The 10,924-nt window shown below is 38.7% G+C and overlaps 1 long non-coding RNA gene across 1 annotated transcript; it reads right to left on the bottom strand.

Annotated features, from left to right (window-relative positions):
- Positions 1–1,590: 1,590 nt before the first annotated feature.
- Gm13923 (predicted gene 13923) lies at positions 1,591–4,583 on the bottom strand. Its single transcript, NR_166444.1, has 2 exons — positions 4,380–4,583; positions 1,591–1,909 (listed from the first exon to the last, which is right to left on the bottom strand). It is a non-coding gene; the product is annotated as a predicted gene 13923 (long non-coding RNA).
- Positions 4,584–10,924: the final 6,341 nt, after the last annotated feature.

Here is a 10,924-nt window from a genome sequence, read left to right as displayed (position 1 = left end):
AGTTTTTCTCAAGTTCTTTAGAGTAAGTGTGCCAATCTGGTGTTCAACAGAACATTTTTCTTTCAAGATATTTAGTATATACAAGATTTTGTGATCAAATAAATCTGGGAAGTATTCCATGTAATTTTCTCCATTTGGTGTGTTAAAAAAAATAACATGGAAGAACATTGAAAGTTCTGGAATGGTTTGTCACATAACAAACCCTCAGTGGCTTTGTTTGTATTTCTTAAAGTCACTGTGCCTCAGAAAAACTTTTATGTTATGTTTATTTTTCATGCACTTTTAATTAAAATGTAGTTACATCACTTTCTTTCTCCTTAATCTCTCTAGCCCCTCTCAAATCTCCTCCCTCCAATTCCTTCCATGTCTCCCACCCAACCTTAATTTTATAACCTCTTTTCCTTCAATGAGGTTATATGTGTATGTGTGTGTATTAGTATGCACAAAGGTATAAATACAACCTTTTGAGTTCATTGTTGTTGTTTCTGTGTATGTGATTTCAGTGATAACTACTTGAAATTGGTTAAACAAATACAGGCTCATCCCTGGGAAAAAATAATTTCCCTTTTCTCTTTACAACAATTAGTTGCCTGTGGTTCTTTGTCTAGGCCTATAACCCCATGAAAATTTCCCTCTTTCATTTGAACATGTCTTCTTATATTGTCATTGTTCATATTTATGCAGAGGATGCTTCACAACATTTATATTCTGTCTCTTACAGTCTTTCCACCCCCTCTTCCACTATATTCCCCAAGCCATAAATGCAGGAGACAAGAATTAGTTATGTTCATTAGACTCTCCATACTCTGTTGATATTTGCACGATATACACTTGTGGCTTTATCTGATGGCCTCGGTATGTTGTAAAGACGGGCTTCTCCAATGAGGGATGTTAGCCTTACTGACCCATAGATATATGAGTAAGATTTAGAAGATAGTAAGGAATTATGCTCATCTATTAAGGGGTCAGAAGTAGGTTCTTTTATAACCATACTTGCTACTAGGTTTCCAGTATCATGCATGAGTTCCTTCTTGTTGAGTGGGTCTCAAGTCCAAGTAAAGAGCCGATGGTTATGACCAACATGTGTGTGCCACTTATACGTTTATCAATTTCTTGTCATTCTGGTTATTTTTGTCATTCTTAAGTGTCACAAGTAGATAGACTACATGTGATTTGGACAGTCTTAGTATTAAGATACTAAGTCTGGTACCAGAAAAGTTAGACTGTAGGAATGATGCTTTCTGGTTAAATCCAGTTCAAATCATTCAAGTCCTATATCCTGTATGTTCAGTGTATTCAGCGATATTTTTTTCTTTAAAAAAGAAACACAAAGATTTCAGAATAAGTTTTATTTATGAACTAGCTTTGGAAAGACACATTTTCACTTACAATATCTTTAAAAGATTTGGATTAATTTTCTACAAGATTTGACTTTTATAGGTGTTATTTTTAGTAAGAAATATATGCACAAGTCTATATTTCATTTCTCTGCACAAAAAAAAAAAAAACCCTGACTTTATAGAAACAGACGGATGGTCTAGGTCTTAAATGTTAATACTCATAACTTTGTTGACAGCACAAAGGAAAGAATCATTTTTAATCTTCTTTATTCAGAGTCATGGTTATAGGATAAAGAACCCAGAATGCTGTCTCATATGTAATGGGGATCCCAATTAAATTGGAGCCAATATCTCCATGATGACTTGACCTGATTCAGACTTGTTTTATTAATGAGACAGACTTCATTTTTTATGGTATTCCTAAGCAGTTTTAGTAACATCCATTTCCCTCTCACTGGAGATTGGGTTAAGGAACTCCTTACAGTGATCCACTAAACACACCCATTGTCAGTATGAAACACCTCAGGATCTGTTGATATATTCACTGCTCAATTAGAAGTTGCTTCTCCCTGAAGAAGAAAAAGATGGTTGAGTCCAGGTGTATATTCTATTCCTTGTTTCTTCTAATAGAATCTTCTTTCTGGAATAGTTTCTATAATTTAGCTTCATACCATGCAGTGTTTTGTTCCTTATAATTTCTACTGGGGCACTAAAAGTTATCTACATTGTTTCAACATTCAGTGTGCTGTGTCATCAACTAAAACCTAATTAGGAACCTCTTTGAGACTTCTAAACAGCATGGGTGTAATTCAAAGTAATTATTATGCATGAAAATGGAACTGGTAAGAAGCAAAGAGAAGACAATATGTTTGTCACAGCACCATTCTTGTAGCTTAGAAAGATAGATGATGTAGGTTTTGACCTGTATGTGGAACAAGGGTCATCTGATGGAGGCTGGAGCTAAATCAAACCTGTCAAGCAATGAAAGATGGCAATGAGGTGGGGGTCATAGAGGAGAATTAATTTCCAAGTTGCAGCCTGAAGCAGAGGCAGAAGAGCCTTGGTTTCTTTCTCCCTCTGTTCAATCTCTTGCCACTGTCTTCAATTGCCAAAATTCAGATCTCTTGAGTCTGAGTCCTGGGTAACAGTGTACAGGATTTGGTTTCCTCACATTAAACAGATATGAGATGAAAAAAGGTAGACAATTCAGGTGACATGCCCAAGCTCTCTGTCACACAGCAACAGTGGCTACTTACACTGTTTCCTAAGTTTGGAGCACCTCCTCAAGGGTTTTGTGTACTTTCAAATACTCAATACTCTATTTTGACATTTCTATAATTCAAGTAATTTGCTTTTTATTTCTGAGAACTTTATTGAGCCATTTGATAAAGGCTGTTGGACACTAGAAAATTATTTTTAATTTAGAAATTATCTAATACATATCTTGCCTTTATCACTGTAGATGTTTAGACGTTTAATTTTTAAATGACATGAAAAGGACTTAAAAAAGTTTTAGTTTTTGTTTTTAAATTTAAAAATATTAATTAATTCTTTCAAAATTTAATGCACCTTATATTGATAATATTCCCTTCCTTTCCCACCACAGCTCATTCAATGTCCTCCTCCCCTTGTTATAAAAAATGACTTTTAAAAATTCCACTTTTTCAAATTTATTTGCCATTGAAAGCTCATCCTCTCATTAACATAAAGCACTGTTAGAATAGATTCTTAATCAGAAATGCACAATGCAAAGAGCATGTGTCATTTTGTGAAATTTATTTGAAGTTTGCCTTTATATAGGCCTACCTCTAAAAGATTCCTTAGGATTCAAGAAAATCAGAGTTACTCAAGAAAACCTAAATGCTTAAATCCTTGTGTCTGCTACTGGGATCATGTCACCAGATACTCCAGAAAATGAATATGTTCTGAAGTGGATGGAGTGGAAGATTAAATCCCCAAGTTGGGTGAGTATGACATAATAATACTTGACGAGTTCTTAAAGAGTTTAAACAGCAATCAAAGGAGAAAATGGCTTTCTGTAGCATAAGAACATAGAGGCTGAAATACAAAAATGGAAACATTTGAATGGTTTTCTAGAAATATTTCCTAATGGAGTTGTAACTTATGACCTCAGAATTGGGTTTCTTTGGGGGTGGGGTGAGTGGTTATACAGAAATGGATGGAGCAGAGGTTTTTGAAGTAAGTAAAAAGAGCAAAGAATACCTTGTGGGAATATACCTAAGAAGTCAGTCATTTGGGCTTTTAGTTCCCACTAGAATTGGCTGTCATATTTGCATAGTAATTTACCATGAACTATGTGTGCCTATATATATATATTTTTTTTCAATTCTTAGGTGAGTGGTTACATTCAGAGAGGTTAAAAAACAGCTTGTTCAGAGTGAGAAGTAAAAGCCAGGTTGTGGCTGAAATCAATAGTACTGGGCAGAGACTAAGGGGAAAAATTCAGAGGTGTATTCCTAGTGCTTGTTGTCAGCCAGTCTAGCTAAATCAGTGTGAAACTCAATAAGAGACTCTGCCTCTCAAAATAAAATGGAGAGCGACTGAGTAAGAAGATACTGATTTCTGGTCTCCAAATATGCATACATACAAGTGCACATATATGTATGCTTCTTCATGAATCTCTCTCTCTCTCTCTCTCTCTCTCTCTCTCTCTCTCTCTCTCTCACACACACACACACACACACACACACACACACACACACACACGGAATTGCTAGAGGCCAGTTTCCAACAGCACTGTGTATGCCAGAGGATCCAGATGTCAGGTATGTGGAAAATGAATCAACATGGAAAACATAGATGCAAATACCATTGACTCTTCATTTTACTACTCAGGAGAACAGAGTAGACTGAAAAGTTTAACTACAAGATACCCAAATTGGTTTATGTTGTTGGGAAAAACAACAACAACAAACCCCCCCCCCAACAAAAACAACAAAAAATACTAACAACAACCTTGCTATACACATACAATTATTAAATACAAAAAACCCAACTTGGATGCATATTAGCTCTTACCTGCATACACCATGTATCTTAAACCAACAGTACAGGTTTATTGGGAACAGCTTTTTGAGTAATATCTTGTATAAACTCCTTAGATTAACTCTGGAATCAGTGAATTTGGTGTTTTAGATTGATTCTCAACTCAATAAGATCTAGAATCAAAGTGGAGACAAACTCCCTATGAGGTATTTTCTAGAATGGAATGTGAGTGTCACTATTCCCTTTTCTGAGATTCCAGGTAGAATGAAAAGGAGAAAACAAGCTGTGTACCAGCATTCTTGGCTCTTGGTTTCTAAACTTCACCATCAGCTGTTAGTTCCTTAGATCCTGAAATGAGTAGAGTAGTCAATGGGAAACAGAGTTCACATAATTGGTAATGGACATGTAATAAGACAGAGCACGCGTGCTAGTCTAACTTAAGAATTGGAGAGTTATTGGTCACTGTAACCTTGCCCTGACTGACATATTTGAGTCTACCAATGTAGAACATGGAAAGTCATATTCTAGGTATGGTTTTGCAAGTTTTTCTCCATGAGATCATTTCTCCAGGGTCCCATGCTACTCTTGGATGAGAGTGTGTTCTTAGTCATTTAGCAATTATCCTTGATATCTTTAAGGCTTTTTGTCCTTTAACTCTTTTCCAGTATTGACAATGTGCTGAAACACTAACCATTTGCACATCAGATCATGTACCTCATTTTCTCTGGTTCTGAAGACTTTAATCTTTCCATTGTTAATGTTCATGAAAAAGACAACATAAAATGCCACACATGGTCATTCTTGCTCTGTTGCCAATGAACCTTATCATTTTATCACTCTTCCAGTTCAAAACTTCAATGCTTCTTAGTAGTAATAGTTCAATTATTTTAATTATCTGCCTCAAAGCATTCAAAGATAAGTCAAATCTTATGAAAATGAAGACTGTTGAATTAGGAGGATATCACCACTAGTCTCAACAATAAAAAAAAAAAAAAAAAAAAAAAAACTTCTGGGGAATCACCATCCCTAACCTCAAGCTCTACTACAGAAAAATAGTGATAAAAACTGCATGACATTGGTACAGTGGCAGTCAAGTAGATCAATAGAATTGAGTTGAAGACCTAGAAGTGCACCCACACACCTATCATCACTTGATCTTTGACAAAGGAGCTAAAACCATCCAGTGGAAAAAAGACAGCATTTTCAACAAATGGTGCTGGTTCAACTGGCAGTCAACATGTAGAAGAATGCAAATTGGTCCATTCTCATCTCCTTATACAAAGCTCAAGTCCAAGTGGATCAAGGACCTCCACATAAAACCAGGTACACTAAATTTAATAGACAATAAAGTGGAGAAAAGCCTAAGACAAATGGGCACAGGGAAAAAATTCCCTGAACAGAACACCAATGGCTTATGCTTTAAGATCAAGAATTGACAAATGGGACCCCATAAAATTCCAAAGCTTTCATAAGGCAAAGCACAGTCAATAGAACAAAAGGGCAATCAACAGATTGGGAAAAGATCTTTACCAAGCCCTCGATAGACGGTTAGTTTTCAATATATACGAATAACTCAAGAAGTTAGATTCCAGAGAACCAAATAACCCTATTAAAAATGGGAAACAGAGCTAAACAGAGAATTCTAAACTGAGGAAACTTGAGTGGCCAAGAAGCACCTAAAGAAATATTCAACATCCCTAGTCATCAGGGAAATCAAATCAAAACAACACTGAGATTCCACTTCATACCAGTCAGAATGGCTAAGATGAAAAACTCAGGTGACAGCAGATGCTGTGGAGATGGATGTGGAGAAAGAGCAACACTTCTCCATTGCTGGTGGGATTGCAAGCTGGTACAACCACTCTGGAAATCAGTCTGGCAGTTCCTCAGAAAATTGGCCATAGCACTACCTGAGGACACAGCATATATCCAAGAGATGCTCCAACATGTGATAAGAACACAGGCTCGACTATGTTCATAACAACCATATTTATAATAGCTCCAAGCTGGAAACAACCCAAATGACCCTCAACAGAAGAATAGACATAGAAAATGTGATACATTTACACAATGAAATACTACTCAGTTATTAAAAACAATGACTCCATGAAATTCACAGGCAAATGGATGGAACTTGAAAATATTATCCTGAGTGAGGTTACTCAGTCATAAAAGAACACACATGGTATGCATTCAATGATAAGTTGATATTAACCCGAAAGTTCAGAATACCCAAGGTTCATTTCACAGACCATATGAAGCCTGAGAAAAAGAAAGACCAAAGTGTGCTTCAGTGCTTCTTAGAAGGAGAACAAAATACTCACAAGAGAAAATATGGAGACATAGTGTGGACCAGGGACTGAAGGAAAGGTAATCCTGAGACTGCCCGACTTGGGGGACCTATCCCATATACAGTCACCAAACTCAGATGCTATTGTGGATGACGAAGTGCTTGCTGACAGGATCCTGGTATGGGTGTCTCCTGAGAGGCTCTGCCAGAGCCTGACAAATAAGGAGGCAGGTGGTTGCGACCAACCATTGGACTGAGAACAGGGTTCCTGATGAAGAAGTTGGAGAAGGGACTGAAGGAGCTGGGGAGGGGCTGTTGCATCCCCACGGAGTGATCAACAGTGTCAACAGGCCAGATCCCCTGGACCCCCTGGGGACTGGACCACCAACCAAAGAGTACACATGGAGGTACCCATACCTCCGGCCTCATACATGGCAGAGGATGGCCTTAAAGACATCAGTGGGAGGAAAGGCCCTTGAGCCTGAGGGTGTTTGATGCCCTAGTTCAGGGGAATGCCAGGGCTGGAAGATGGTAGTGGGTGCATGGGGTTGGGGGGAACCACCCTCATAGAGGCAGGGGATTTCCAAAGGGGAGACCTGGAAAGGGGAAAACATTTGAAATGTAAATAAAGAAAACATCCAAGAAAAAAAAGAAAAAAAGCAAAAAAACAAAAAACAAAGGAGGATATCACCTTAAGTGGTCTGCTAAAATCATATTTTCATCTGGTCAGCACAGACACTAACATCTATTATATAAGACTGGGAGCTGGAAGCAGGTTGAAAGACCATAGGTATCAGTGTGTAATTTTGGGGGAAGGGTATGGGAAGTTTACCTACCTAATTGTGTTAAGCTTAGTCTTGTATTAGCATAATGGCTTTGTGTTTCCTGAGCATGGCTCTGTGACCAGTGAGGGGCAGGTGGCTTGGGATTAAATTTGGAACATAACCAAAGTACAATAAAATGTCAACTATCTATCTGGAACATTAAGGAAATGAGTTGTACTGGATACAAAGTTCATGTGTATAAAAATAGGTTCATTTTAAACTATTTTTGGTGAACATCGTTGAAAATGTATATATACTTCCCTGCCTTATTAAATAGAACATTCTAATTTGATCTCTCCCTGATGACTCAATCATGAATTATTCCAGCAGGCTTTAATAGAGCTTCAGAGTACAGGCTCCGTGTTTGAACATGTCAGAGGTCCAGTTTAGAGTTCTGGTATCATCTTTTCTGAGGTTTCTGTCCTCACCATCAACTATCTGGCTTCCAGCCATGGCATTTTGATGCTGTCAGAGTGAGTGTCTGCATCCTCAACCTAAGAAACCAGACAGTCACACTTGTTAAAGTTGACCCAAATGTGGTCCCAGGAACTCTCCTGAGTTGGAAAATAGTGCATACACTTTCTTAATTTGTACCATCCTTATCTCCATGTTTCTTGATTTCTCAAAACCACAGAGCTTCTAGTTTTCCTGAATATCATTGGTTCTGTTTAGAATAGAGATGACATGATTTGCGTCACAGTGTCACAGCTAGATGAGGCCAATGAAAAGCCTTTCCCTAACAGCCCATCTCTGGAACTCTGCACTATTCGGAAAGCTTCCATGTTTATTTCTGGAAACCTGTTTTGTTATCTTTGCTAGTGTTACATCAATTTACACAATAGAGTGTAAGGTGTGTTCAACTAGTCTTCAAACTAAGATAGTTTAAAGCTGGGGTTAAGGGGCTCAATCAGTGAAATGTCTGCTGCACAAGCAAAAGGACCAGAGATTGCGCCCACATCAATGAGGGACATCGATTGGATCAGCAACCTCAGTGCTGGAGGGGGAGGAAGACCCAGGCCAATCAGTGGAGTGCATCAGCTGGTCAGTGCATCCAAATCAGTGGACTCCAGGTTCCATGGGAGACACTGTCTCAAAAGGTAAGACAGAGGGTTGTCATGATGGCTTAATGTGTAAGGGCACTTGCCTCCAAGCTGATTTCAATCCTAAGATTCGTACGTTGGAAGGACAGAATGAACTCTCACAAATTGTCTTCTGATCTCAACACCACTCTATGACACACATGTTTAGTACAGGAATGTAACACATACCCATCTACAAAATGAATAATTATAGATATAATTAATTTCATTAATGTGAAGTATGATTGAGCAAGATCCCTATCACATTTTTGCCTCTGGTCTTTATATACTAATATGCACAAGGACATGTGCCTACACACATGTAAACAGGTACTTAAATCACACATGCACAGTTACTTTAATAAAAAGTCTTAACTTGTTCATATAGAGAATGTTGCCTTTCTTAACATTTGTCCTTTCTTTTCCCAGGTTTTTTTGCTTTTGTGAAAAGATCCTAAATCACGGCCACATGCTTGGCTTATTGGTGCCTTAGACAGATCACTCTTATGGTAGTATTCTTCTCCCATATAGTTATATTTATGGAGTGTATCATAAGAGTAAAGGGTAAAAAGGGTGTATAAAGATGACAAGGATGGGTGAGACATAGACAAAGACCATTTAAGGAGAGATTTATAGACATAGTCCTTTCTGGAACGTTCTAATGTAAGCTCTTCAAAGCTGTCTATTGTCAGCTATAGAACTTTATCTTCCCTGAGCCTCTTGTTTATTTGCATATATGTGCTGTGAGGGAAGTGACCCCTGCCAGCTTCAGTTGTGCTTGCACAGGGCCAGAAGAGAAGTGTTTGGCCACACATGGATGAGAAGACATGCTTCCTTTTCATTCTTGCCCTGACAGATGTGGAAGATATGATTTATTACATGAGGCTGAGACATTTTGTGTGGCTGTAATTACCTAAGGCATCTCAAACAGCTTCATGCCCCTTCTCTTCTCTGGTGAGCTGCAACTTATGGCACTTCTGCCCCAATTGGAGAGAGCAGAAAACATGTGTTTATAGTTACTATAGAGGCAGTGCAGGCCTATGTAGTCTCATAAGCTTGCCTGGGATGGGGGCATGAGAGGCCATGCAGAGCATGAAAGGAAACCACTGTAAAATGAAAACCAGTCATCATTCCCATGTGATCATCTTTATTGGCAGACTTGCCCTCTGGGGCCACCTTCTGGAGTACAGACCTTAGCAGAAGATGGAGGACAGAGGAGCTGCCAGAAAATTAACTCTACTTGAGTCTATTTTATGTAGCAGGAAAGCCAACAGTTTGCTTCATTTGCACAGTCTGTCTCTGTATATCACCATCTCTTTGCCCATCCTTCTACCCCCTCCCCCTTTCTTTCTATGTAGAAGCCAGAATAATCCTTCGAGTCTGCACACATGGTCATATTACTCATGTTTTTAAGTCCTTTCCTGTGTGTGTCCTTGTGGGCTCTAAATAATCATAAACAGATGCCTTCCCATTTCTCCAGTGACATGTCCTGTATCTCCTTCCTAGCTTCCATACATTCTTTACACTTTTGTCACAAAAGCCAGAGAAATGTCATATGTATACATTTTGCTTCTATGGCTTTGAGTAAATTAAACTTTTCCTTTTCCCTAGGCTGATTTTTGAAGGGCTTCAATCCTAAGTCTCTTCCCCCAGGAAGCATCAACCTTTAGGGACTATTTATCCCCTTGTTAAGGACTCCTCACTATTATCCTTCCTACACCCTGATCAATGTTTCATGGATCTATGGTCTAGTTCCCCTGGGATCATGATACTCTTCTGATGGAGACCACCTGTTGATACTACTTTTATCTGGAAAATGGGTGTCTGTGACCTGTTTCACCTCACTGCTAAGATTGTAATCTACCACGTTCAGATAGCTCCTCTGAGCTAGGTTCAAAACAGAGGACTCTGTTTTCTTGGTCAGGCTTCCTCTTCTCTGCCTGATATGGGGATCCTGACCCCCAAACTTCTCCCTGAGAAATGTCACATAGTCGTTGGCAAACCTACAAGTTGAACTTCCTCTTTCCCAATAAGAGCCTGGTCAGCAAGTACCAGGGATATTTGGAATGTCTATCCACACAAATGAGCCATTCACAGTACTTTAAGCTCCAGCCAATAATTTCATTCACTCTGAAAACTCCTTCCTATTCTGTAGGGTCATGTATAGCCCTTGTCTACCATGAATAAACACCAGCTGTTTTCCTTCATCTCCCAGCAGCTTCATTCTTCCAGCCTGGTGTGCAGTGCTGCCTGGACACCCTGAGGGAGAAATCACACACCCAGAATCACAGTTGGTTCCTAATGAAAGCATATACATGAAACCACAGTGATCTACTTGCTTAACAATTAAAGTGTTTTGTGGCACTTTATGTTGGCACAATGTTC

This window comes from Mus musculus, chromosome 2, assembly GCF_000001635.26.
Source record: "Mus musculus strain C57BL/6J chromosome 2, GRCm38.p6 C57BL/6J".
In the NCBI taxonomy this organism is placed as follows: Eukaryota; Metazoa; Chordata; class Mammalia; order Rodentia; family Muridae; genus Mus; species Mus musculus.
This window is presented reverse-complemented; position numbering and strand designations above follow the sequence as displayed.